General features: G+C 51.7%; 1 pseudogene; it reads right to left on the reverse strand.

Annotated features, from left to right (window-relative positions):
• Window positions 1-7,499: 7,499 nt before the first annotated feature.
• On the reverse strand, window positions 7,500-10,850 carry LOC112920671 (uncharacterized; annotated as a pseudogene).
• Window positions 10,851-11,480: the final 630 nt, after the last annotated feature.

Genomic DNA, 11,480 nt, shown 5'->3' on the forward strand with positions numbered 1-11,480 from the left:
ACCCCCACCAAGCGGAAGATTAGCAGAAGTGGAGAAATCTGTGCGTAAGGCCCCTGGATTGCAGGGACGGTGGCCTGGCTGAGATGTCACACCGTGGTTACGGAAGGCGTCACCTTTGGGAGAGGCGTGCGGCCACCGGGAGCAGAGACGGTGAGGGGTCGTCCCCGAGAGACGTCAGAGGGCGCTGGCCCTGCTGACAGCTTGATTTCAGGTTTCTGGCGTCCAGAACCCCGAGGGAATAATGTCCTGTTGCTTCAAGCCACACGGTTTGTAGTCCTTTGCTCCGGCAGCCCCGGGAGACGGCGGGGGGCTCTGATCCTCGGATGGTAGTGACATTAGAATCAGTGTGGAGGGAGGAGGTAGGTCCTAGGAGGTGCCGGACGGGGACAGCTCGGTGACCCGGTGGGTTGAGCATCTGCCTTGGGCTCGGGTCACAATCCCGGGCTCCTGGGATCGAGCCCCACGCCGAGCTCTCCGCTCAGGGGGGCGCCTGCTTCTCCCCCTCCCTCTCCCCCCACCCCAGCGCGTGCTCTCTCTTTCTCTCTGTCAAATAAATAAATAAGTAAATAAATAAATAAATAAATAAAGTCTTTAAAAAAAATAGGTGCCAGGCTACTTGGTCACCCTTTAGGGATGTACTCTTTACACTGACATAAACATTGAAGAAATTCGGTGGATAAAAGGTAAAATTTGTAAACCCGGTGCCCAGGAGCCGTCCCTCCTCGCCCCCAGCCGCTGGCAGCCGCTGCTCCACTTTCTCTCCGGGGAATTGCCTGGTCTGGACGTTTCCTGGACGTCGGTGGGTGTGTGGCCCGGCGCCTGGCTTCCTTCCCTCGGGTCGCGCTCCGGAGGCTGGTGCGTCTCGGCCTTCGCTGCTGCGTGAGGCTGCAGGAGAGCCCACCGCCCGGGCGTTTCCTCAGCCCCTCCCCTGACGGGCGCCTGAGTTGTCTCCACTTTTTGGGGCTGTTTGGAGTCATGGCTGTTAGGAACCCTTGTGCGCGAGCTCCGGTTTGGGTGCCTCCGACGAGTGGCATCGCTGGGTCTTATGAAACCCCACGTCGAACTCCTTGAGGAACCCCCAGACTGGTTTCCACGGGGGCCATCCCCTTTCCCGCGGCCCCAGCAGCCGTGCGTGGGCTCTGACTTCTCCACATCCTCCGCACACGTGTCATTATTATTTTTCTCCAGGCCGTCCTCGCGGAGGTGAAGGGGTCTCATTGTGGCTTTGATTCACATTTCCCTAACGCGCTCACGTTCTTTTCAGTCGGAGCTGAAGTTTAAAAAGTGGGATATTTCCAGGGCTCCTGGGTGGCTCAGCCGGTTAAGCATCCAACGCTTGATTTGGGCTCAGGTCATGACCTCAGGGTCGTGTGATCAAGCGCTGGGATATTTCTGAAGCTCAAATTTTTGTCACTTCTTGAAAACCGTGGGTGTCAGGCAGCCCTGGGCTGATTTTCCCACAGGGGCTCCTGCACGCACCTGCTTTCTCCCTTCCCAACTCCTGTCTGCCATTCTGGATTCAGGGGCCTATCCAGCTCCTGGCCTTGGGACGGATGCCCCAGGAGCGGGGGCTGGCTCTGGTGCTGCCTCTAGACTCTGGGCCCCCAGCAGGCATTAGGTGTCATTATTATGTCATTATGTGCCGGCTCCAAACATAGCTTGAGTCAAAGAGTAGAGGCCAAGAGTGGGATGTAGTAAATGAGTGTCAGAATAGAACAAAGAAGAAAGGCCACAGATACGGGGCCACAGGCCTTCCATCCCAATAGAGTGGCTACCTGACGCTCGCAGGCAGGTAAGGAGGCTTTCTCCTCTCTCTCCACCCCAGGGAAGGGGGTCTTTTGCCCAGGAACTGGCCAGGGATCCAGGGGTGCACCAGGGGCACCCCACCTCTGCCTTCCACAGAAGGTCCACCCTGGGCTGGGCCTGAAAGGGTGGCATTAGCAGTAGAGGTGGCAGGAGGGGACAGGTGACCATCCTCCTGGTTTCTCTGGGACTGACTCCATCCTGGTTCCAAGTTCTAACCCTTGACACCTGTGAGTTTAATCTTATTTGGGAAAAGAGTTCTTTGCAGATGTAATTATGTCCAGGATCTCAAGGTGGGATCACCCCAGATTTAGGGCCGCCATACGTCCAAGGACACCTGTCCTTATCTGAGAAAGATTTGAGACAGACACAGGGAGAAGGCCGCACGAGGATGGAGGCGAGACTGGAAGATGTCTGCAAGTCAAGGGATGCCAAGGATCACGGGACAAGCCCTGGACGCTGAAAGGATCCTCCCTCAGGGTCTCCAGGAAGAACCAACCCCGCTGGCATCTCGATTTCAGACCTCTGGTCCCCAGAACTGGGACAGGATACATCTCTGTTGTTTTACGTGTCGTGGTCCCCCCCCCCCCGCCAAACTGTAGTAATGTGTCACAGCAGCCTGGGACACAAAGACAGCCAGGAAAAGGGATTTTCAGGGCTAAAGCCAGGAGAATCTTGAGCAAACCTTGAGCAAATAGCTGGTCAACCTGGCATTTTAAATATCTGCCGTATTTTTTGAACTCGAGTCAAAACACACGAGCTAGCTCTGGCTCACATAGTATTGAAGTTACTCCAGGTCACGGCTGGTAATGTTTCTACATCACAGTTCCTACCCTACCTGTCCCTTGTGGTGTCAGCTTTGTATGGAATTTGGGGTCTTTCTTCTGGCTTGGTTGGCCATTGATACCAGGGGGTGCCCGCGGCCTTCTCAGCAGCCCTGTGCGTCCCTGGGGGTGTGCAAAGCCACCACATCTCAGCTTCCCCTCGTTCGGAAAGAGGAGATGCTCCCGGCCTGGGTACCAAAGAGCTTCGTAGATGATCTGGCTTCCAGCGGAACGATGCAGCTGAGTGACAAAATGCCAAGTGGTCCTCACCGTCCCGCTGCTCCCTACGGGCCTTAAGACACTAGTGGGTTCACCTAGGAAATTGCCAGGATCTGGGTGGCAGCAGCCGGAGCCTGGAGGCCCCACCCCGGGAAGAGAGCTGGGTTGTCCCGTGAGGAATATCTACTGGTTTCCTCCTGGCCTGAACCAGCGGACCCACTGATGATCTAACCAGGGAGACGCCTAGAAAGCACACAACCCCCCCACCCGCCAGACCCTGTTCTCCTGGTTACGGATATAGGAGCTCGGGGGCTGGGGTATTCACCCCGGACGGAGCACAGCCGCGGCTCCTCCTTCTCCCTGACCCTTGGGCTGACTGTGCAGCAGCAAAGGAGAAGTCACGTTCGTCTTGACACCACCGGAGCCCGGCCTCATGCATCCTGAGCTCTCCTGCCTCCCCACTGTGGTCGGTCCCAGGAAGCCTGCTCCCCTGTGCCGGCTGCAGCCCTGGAGCCCCCAGAGCCCTTCCCTCCGTCCGTCTTCGGCAACACTGCGGCTAGAGATGTCGCTGCTCCCGAGCCAAGGCCTGCCCCCCAGACCCGGCCTCTGGAAACACAGGCAAAACTTCCTGTGACCTCACGATTTCTGGAGTGCGGGTATTTATTTATTTATTTATTTATTTATTTATTTATTTATTTATTTATGATAGTCACAGAGAGAGAGAGAGAGAGAGAGGCAGAGACACAGGCAGAGGGAGAAGCGGGCTCCATGCCGGGAGCCTGACGCAGGACTCGATCCCGCGACTCCAGGATTGCGCCCTGGGCCAAGGGCGGGCGCTACACCGCTGAGCCACCCAGGGATCCCCCTGAACGCTTTTCTTTTCTTTTCTTTTCTTTTCTTTTCTTTTCTTTTCTTTTCTTTTCTTTTCTTTTTTTCTTTTCTTTTCTTTTCTTCTTTTTTTTCTTTCTTTTCTTTTTTCCTTTCCTTTCCTTTCCTTTTCTCTTTTCCTTCCTTCCTTGCTTCCTTCCTTCCTTGCTTCCTTCCTTCCTTCCTTTCTTTTAACGGAGACACCTGAGTGGCTCAGCGGTTGAGCATCTGCCTTGGGCTCAGGGTGTGATCCCGGGGTCCTCGGATAGAGTCCCACATCGGGCTCCCCACAGGGAGCCTGCTTCTCCCTCTGCCTGTGTCTCTGCCTCTCTCTCTCTGGGTCTCTCATGACTAAATAAATAAAATCTTAAAAAAATAAATAAAAATTTATTTATCCATTTGGGGTTGGGGGAGGGCAGAGAGAGAGAGAGAGAGAGAGAGAGAGAGAGAATCCCCAAGCAGATGCTCACAGAGCATGGAGCCTGATGTGGGGCTCCATCCCAGGACCCCGAGATTATGACCCTAGCCGAAATCAAGAGTCGGATGCCTAACCAACAGAGCCACCCAGGGGCCCCGAGGTGAGCTCTTTCAAGAAGCTGCTCCTCTATTTCCCTCATATACTGTGTTGTCCATATACGTAAAAATAATACATGCTCCCCATAAAAAAACATATTTCTATTTTGTGCTTTCATATCTACTTGAGATACTCTAACTATGCTTTTGCACGTTGTGTTTTCCATACATATATAAAACGTACGCCCCCAGTAAAAGTAGCTTATAAAATGGAGCTACAACTTAAGCAATCAATGAAGGGTGCAGATCTCAGGGAACTAGCTCGGCGTGTTTCCTGGCGTGCTGCCGTCTGTGCGGTTACCACTCTGAGAGACACAGTGGCTGGCGGGGGCCTCCTCCGCCCCCAGAGCTCGCCCCGCTGTGACTGCCAACCCACAGGTCTGCCTGTCTTAGCGATCCGTGCACGCGGAATCGTGCAGAATGTGCGCTTCTCTCTCTGGCCCATTTCATGCAGCGCTGGTCTGCGAGGCTCAGAGAATTCACTTTATTACCTCTGGGTAGTGTGTCGTTGAATGTCTACACCACGAGTGGACTCCTTGTTTTGTTGACGGACTTGGCTAGTTTCATGGAGTAGATGTCACAGGTAGCGCTGCCCTGAGCCCCATAGGAAGGGGGAGCGACAGGACACATAGGACCCTTTCCGGAGGTGAAACCTGTGGGTCAGAGGACAGCGGGGGCCAGCTGCCCCCGCAAACCCTCAAACCCTGACCGACAGGAGGTGAGAGGACCTGTTCCCCCACCCCTCGGAGGGGTGGCCCCTCACGTTGATTTGCATCCCTTTAACCATGAGTGAGGCTGAGCATCTTCTCTTGGATTCGTGAGCCACTGGTTTCCTTCTCTGAAAGTTGTCCAAATATTCCATTCAAGTCATTGACCCATTTTCTTTTCTTTTTTTTTTTTTTTTTAAGATTTTATTTATTTATTCATGAGAGACACAGAGAGAGAGACAGAGACAGGCAGAGGGAGAAGCGGGCTCCCTGCAGGGAGCCTGATGCGGGACTCTATCCCGGGTCTCCAGGATCACGCCCTGAGCCTCTCCATGATCACCACGCCCTGAGCCGAAGGCAGACGCTCAACCACTGAGCCACCCAGGCGCCCCCAAATATTTTATTCAAAACATTGACCCATTTTCTATCTGGTCATTCATCTTTGCTTATTCGTAAGCACCCTTTGTATATTAAGGAAATTAGGACCTTAAAAAAAAAAAAAAGAAATTAGGACCTTGTATTTCAAAAGCATGGAAAGGAAATAATTTTATCCCCACAGCAAAATAGGAGAAGCTACTGATGTGGGTTTTGAGATTCAGCTGCTCAACCACGTTGTTCCCTTGCTTATATACCTTCATTGCACGATGTCAAAACAAAAAGTTGGTTGATTTTGTAAGTACTTTCAAATAAAAACACCCCCAGAACTAGAAGGCACCATCATTCTCCATCTTGTTTCCAAGGCCGGCTGCACCAACGTACTGCAGCACCCTTGCCTTCTGAGCCTAGACTGGACCTCAGAATCCTTCCTAACCAAGGGCTCCCTGCAGTCAGGAGTGATGAGTTGGTGTGAGTTGAGGCCTCTCTGCCTCCATGGTGGCACGTCACCTCCTACTGGCTTCATGAGAGGGTGGGGGAGGGCGGGATGGAGAGGAGGAGGGTGGGGGAGGGGGCTGGGTTGAAGCAGGAAGTGGGGAGGGGGAAGGGGGTGTCAGGAAGTTGCATGATTAATACGGAGATCCAGTTATTGGAGCAAGACTTGTGTTGGCCACATCTGTTGGTTCCTGTCCATGCGTGTTGGCCCTGTAGGTGGGTTAGTTTGGTGACAAGGTTGGGGCCTTCCCAGGACAAAAGAGGAAGGGGCAGACAATGGGAAACAGGGAGCAGCTGCTGTCCCCTCCCCCAGGTCTTTGATGTCTTGTTCTAGGCTGGCCAGGGCTTGGGTGTAAGCTGCAGACCTTTCAAGCACCTTGTGTTTCGGGCTGAAGGTCTTTAATGACTGGACATTGTCCTGTTCTCTTTCCTGTGAAGAGCGGCTTCCCCCTCTGGCTTCCAGGCGCCTTTGCAGTTTGAACTTGGACGTGCTGATGCTCCCCTTGCAGCTGCTTGCACATCCTTCCAACTAGTTCTCTGGCTTTGTGCCCCCTCAATACTCTTTATCATCGCACTGAGTAGTGAGAGGCTTTTACATAATCTGGGGAAGTGTTTTAAGGTCCAGATGACCAGAGCTTGTGATCTGAATGTCTGGGCTTCTTGGCGTGGCAAAGTGGGCGGCAGGAGGTGCCCTGGACACTCCTTGCCCAGTCATCTCCTCTGTGTGTGTATGTGTGTGTGTAGGTTCACACGATTCTCTGTGTACACGATCCCCTTTGTATGGTACATACACCACAGGTTCTGCATTGAAAAGCCAAAGCATCAAAGACAGGTCTTAAATCTCAAGTACTGAGCACCTGCCAGGAGCCAGGTTGTGGGCTGGGTGCCAGGGGAGCACCAGCAAATAAGAATAACACAGGGTCACTGCCTTCAAGGAAGGCTGCCCACCTCCCAGACTGGCAGACAGTGAGCTTCCTTTGCCATCCACATGTGATATGTGGCCAATGCAGAGCCCAAGGTGGGTCTTTTTTTTTTTTTTTTGAAGAATTTTAAATTGTACTAAGACGTACACAATGTAAGCCCATTAAGTGCACTCGCTCTGTAGTACAACCACTGCCACCATCTGTCTCCAGAAGTTTTTCATCATCTCAAACTGAAACTCTGTCCCCATGAATCACCAGCTCCCTTCCCCCCCCTCCCCGCCAACCAGCCCCTGGCAACCTCTCATCCTCATGAATTCAATGACTCCAGGTACTTCACGTAAGTGGAATCAGAGAGGATTTGTCCTTTTGCAGCTGGCTGACTTCACCTAGCACAACGTCCTCAAGATTCCTTCATGTGTAGCCAGTGTCAGAATGTTGGTCCTTTTTATGGATGAATTAGATCCCACTGTGTGGATGGACCACATACTGCTTATCCATTGATCCATCGATGGGCACTGGGGGTGTTTCCACCCCTTGACTATAGATGACAGAGCTTCTGTGGACGTGGGCTGTACACATACCAAGCAGGGTTTTCAATATATTGAATTCTCGACATTTAGTACTTGGGGGATTTCACTCTCCAAGAATATCCAGTGTCCAGCTTCTCGTGAAAAATAAGGAGCTGCAGCCACACTGGGCTGCTGTCCTGTGCGTCAGTGATCGGCAGTGAGCAGCTCCTCATCCTGGCCGGTGGCGTCTGGATGCAGACCAGAGGCTGACTGCTCTATGTTATTGTGTTTATGCTGCTGTTTTCCTTTTATTTATTTATTTATTTTTAAAGATTTTATTTATTTATTCATGAGAGACACAGAGAGGGAGGCAGAGACACAGGCAGAGGGAGAAGCAGGCTCCTTGCGGGGGGACTCGATCCCAGGATCCCAGGATCACACCCTGGGCCGAAGGCAGGCGCTAAACTGCTGAGGCACCCAGGCTGCCCTGCTGTTTCCTTTTTAGTCGGGTTAAGAAAAAAGCAAAATATTTCCATTACCTGCTTCTCTATCAAACATGGAAAATAGGAAACGAGTGGAAAGGTCTTCAAGAATCGTGTTCCTACATGTGGAGTAAGCACACAGGGTAGGTCTGTGGGCCAAGAGCCCAGTGACTGTGTTTCATCCCCACCAAACGGGTCTCTCTCCCGTTTCAATGGACATTTTGGTGGATCTCTGGCTTGGGTTTTAGGAGTTGTAGATTCTGAATGAGGCTCAGATCCTACCAGTGGGTCACTAAGTCATCTAGATCATGAGATCCTAATCATTGGGTTAGTAAAATCCTAATCGCCCCCACCACAAACTTGTTAGGCATGCAAAGCAGGTGTTGAGGGTTGAGTAGTGTCCCCTGGGAAGACATGTGCAAGTCCTGACCCTCCTTACCTCCAAATGTGACCCTTTATGGAAGAAGGGTGCTTGTGGATACAATTAAGGACCTGGAGATGACATCATCCTGGATTAACTGATTGGGTCCTAAATCTTGACAAGAAGAGTAGAAGGTACAAGCAGGAGGGGAGGCCATGTGACCACAGAGGCAGAGACTGGAGTGAACAGCCACAAGCCAATGAGTGCTGGCAGCCACTAGAAGCCAGAAGAGGCAGGAAGGATCCTCCCCTACAGCATCTGGAGGTGTGGCCCTGGCGACACCTAAATGCAGACTTCTGACCTCCAGAGCTGTGAAAGAATGAGTCTGGGTTGTTTTAAGACCCCTCCCCCGCCTTTTGAGCTGCTTTGTCCCAGCAGCCACAGGAAACCAACATAGCAGGTGGCCAGATTATCTCTGTGGATAAAAGGGAAGTGTGGCATCCTTATGGATACACTTGACCCAGAATACAGAATGCTTTCAGCTTCATGGTGGCCCTTGTGGTCCGCATGACAGGACAGCAGGCCTTGCTCAGCCTACATAATGGCAAAAGGGCAAAACTAAACTATGTGAATCCTCGTGAATCCTCATTTAAACGGGCACAGAGAGGATGTGATGATTTGCCCAGGGTCTTTTTTTTTTTTTTTTAAGATTTTATTTACTTATTCATGAGAGACACAGAGAGAGACAGAGACACAGGCAGAGAGAGAAGCAGGCTTCATGCAGGGAGCCTGAGGCGGGACTCGATCCCAGGGTTCCAGGATCACACCCCGAGCTAAAGGCAGATGCTCAATCGCTGAGCCACCCAGGCATCCCATGCCCAGGGTCTTGTACAAAATCAATGGCAAAAACGGACATGGAACCCTATTAAAAAAAAAAAAAGAAGAAAGAGCGAAGTGTAGTTGATGAGGATTAATGATTCACTCAGGGTGAGAGGTGGCAGGAGGGCCCTAGCTTTGTGGATTATCTTTTTTTTTTTTTTTTAAGATTTTATTTACTTATTCATGAGAGAGACACACACACACACACACACACACAGAGAGAGAGAGAGAGGCAGAGACCCAGGCAGAGTGAGAAGCAGGCTCCATGCAGGGAGCCCAACGTGGGACTCGATCCCGGGTCTCCAAGATCACGCTGGGCAGAAGGCAGGCACTCAACTGCTGAGCCACCCAGGCGTCCTTTTTTTTTTTTTTTTTTTTTTTTTGTGGATTATCTTTTTTTTTAATATTTTATTTATTTATTCATTATAAACAGAGAGAGAGAGGCAGAGGCAGAGACACAGGCAGAGGGAAAAGCAGGCTCCATGCAGGGAGCCTGATATGGGACTCGATCCTGGATCTCCAGGATCACGCCCTGGGTTGAAGGCAGCACTAACCCGCTGAGCCACCCGGGCTGCCCTGTGGATTATCTTTAAGAAGAATTTTCAGGTCCACAAAGCACCTCTTTGCAGTTGGGAAGTGTGAGTCTTTAGAATGAACATGCATCCCTGTGTTTGCTTACCGGGTTATTTGAATTTCTTAGAACGGACTGTACCCATGTTTCATGTGAGAAGAGCAAACTTCTTTTGAAAATGACATAAACAGAAAACATTAGTTGTTTAATCAAGTCTTAAGCGTTGCCATATTAAGAACTGCATGACCAAAAGCAAACCCCGAGCCAGAGACTTTTTAGGACTGGTCCTCCCTCCAGGGGTGTGCAGCATAGGACAAATGACTCATCCTGGACAGACACGCCGTGCTTCTCATTGCCAGGGCCAGACGCTCACCAGCTACGTGCCACAGCCTGTTTACCTGAGGTTTTCACATAAGACACTGACCTTCCAGAGGGCTTCACTCTGCAGTGTGGTTTGTTCTGAAAGGCTGGTTCCTGCATTTGTTTTCCAGAATGAGTTTCTCCCAATGAGCTTCTCAGTTAAAAGAACCACTTCTCTAGTTAATTCCAGATGGGGAAGACATTCAACCTGCATATTTTATTAGGCTGGGAGGTATCCATTAAGGTGTTTTCTCTGTTTAAAAAACAAGCAATCTGATGATTGCTTGAATCTGATGATTAAAAAAGGTCATTTTGCAAAGTGAGCCAGCAGGAGTCACTTCACCAGGATTTGGCTGAGGACATCCTGCAGCAGGAGCTCAGCGAAGCCTTTTTTTTTTTTTTTTTTTTTACTGCTTTAGTCAATGAAAGGGAAACTTTATTGAGCCCCCCGCCCCCCCCAGGGCCTTGGGGCTGGGGCAAGAGACCACCCTGAGGGCAAAGGAAGAGCCAGTGGAAGGGCCTTATTTGACCTTCTTTTGGGGGGTGGGTTGTTGGTGTGGCTGCACTTCCTCTTGTGGCAGTTGACAGACTTGGGGTACCGGCAAATATAACACTTGCTGCAGATTGGTTGCAGTTGTATTTCTGCGCAGCTGGAGGAGGAAGGCTCTATGATGCTACCTTCCTGGTGAAGCACCAAGTGCAGGGTGGACTCTTTTTCTGGATATTGCAGTTTGGCAGAGTGTGGCCATCTTCCAGGTGTTCGCCTGCAAAAATCAGATGCTGCGGGTCAGGCAGGATCCTTCCTTATCTTGGATTTTGGCTTTGACATTCTCACTGGTGTTGGTGAGATCGACCTCCAGGGGGATGGTCTTTCCTGTCTGGGTCTTCTCGAAGACCTGCATCTGTGTGTCTGTTTGTGGTAGGGGGAAGAGGACCTAATTCTTCTAAGAGGATTGGCACAGCGAATGGCACAAAAAAAGCTATACACTTCATACCCCTCCTCCATTAACTTGGGATTGCCCCAGGATACAGCCACACCCCCAAGGCCTTTTGGGATAGCTTGGGCTGACTGGGCCAATAGGCCCTTCTCCCAAATGCACGTTTGCCTCCTGGGACCCAGTCAGGGCTCAGAAACCCGGCCCCACGTGCCCAGCTCAACAGACAGGCCACTCTGTGGAACCTGGCCTGCGTGGACAGGTTCTGGGCCGCCCCCTCCAATACTGGCTGCCCCGGCCTCCTGCAGCCTCCTGCCCAACCCAGTGGGACGTAAACTCTCAAGGCAGCTCCAGCAAAGCCTTAAGAAGCCTGATGCTCACTGGAGTGTCCCTGCTCACCTTCCCTGAGCCTCTCTGATGGAAGATGGGGGCTTAGCCAGGCTCCTGGGTGGGAGGGGGCACACCCAAGCTTCTCCTCCTGGCCCCCCTCCCTCAGCCCAGCCTTTGGGTCCCTCATTAGCATGTTTATTAGCCGACGGAGGAGCAGGGCAGCTCTGGGGAAGCCAGCTAAGCAGACTGAGTTGCTGGTGAGGCTTC

This window comes from Vulpes vulpes, chromosome 2, assembly GCF_048418805.1.
Source record: "Vulpes vulpes isolate BD-2025 chromosome 2, VulVul3, whole genome shotgun sequence".
In the NCBI taxonomy this organism is placed as follows: domain Eukaryota; kingdom Metazoa; phylum Chordata; class Mammalia; order Carnivora; family Canidae; genus Vulpes; species Vulpes vulpes.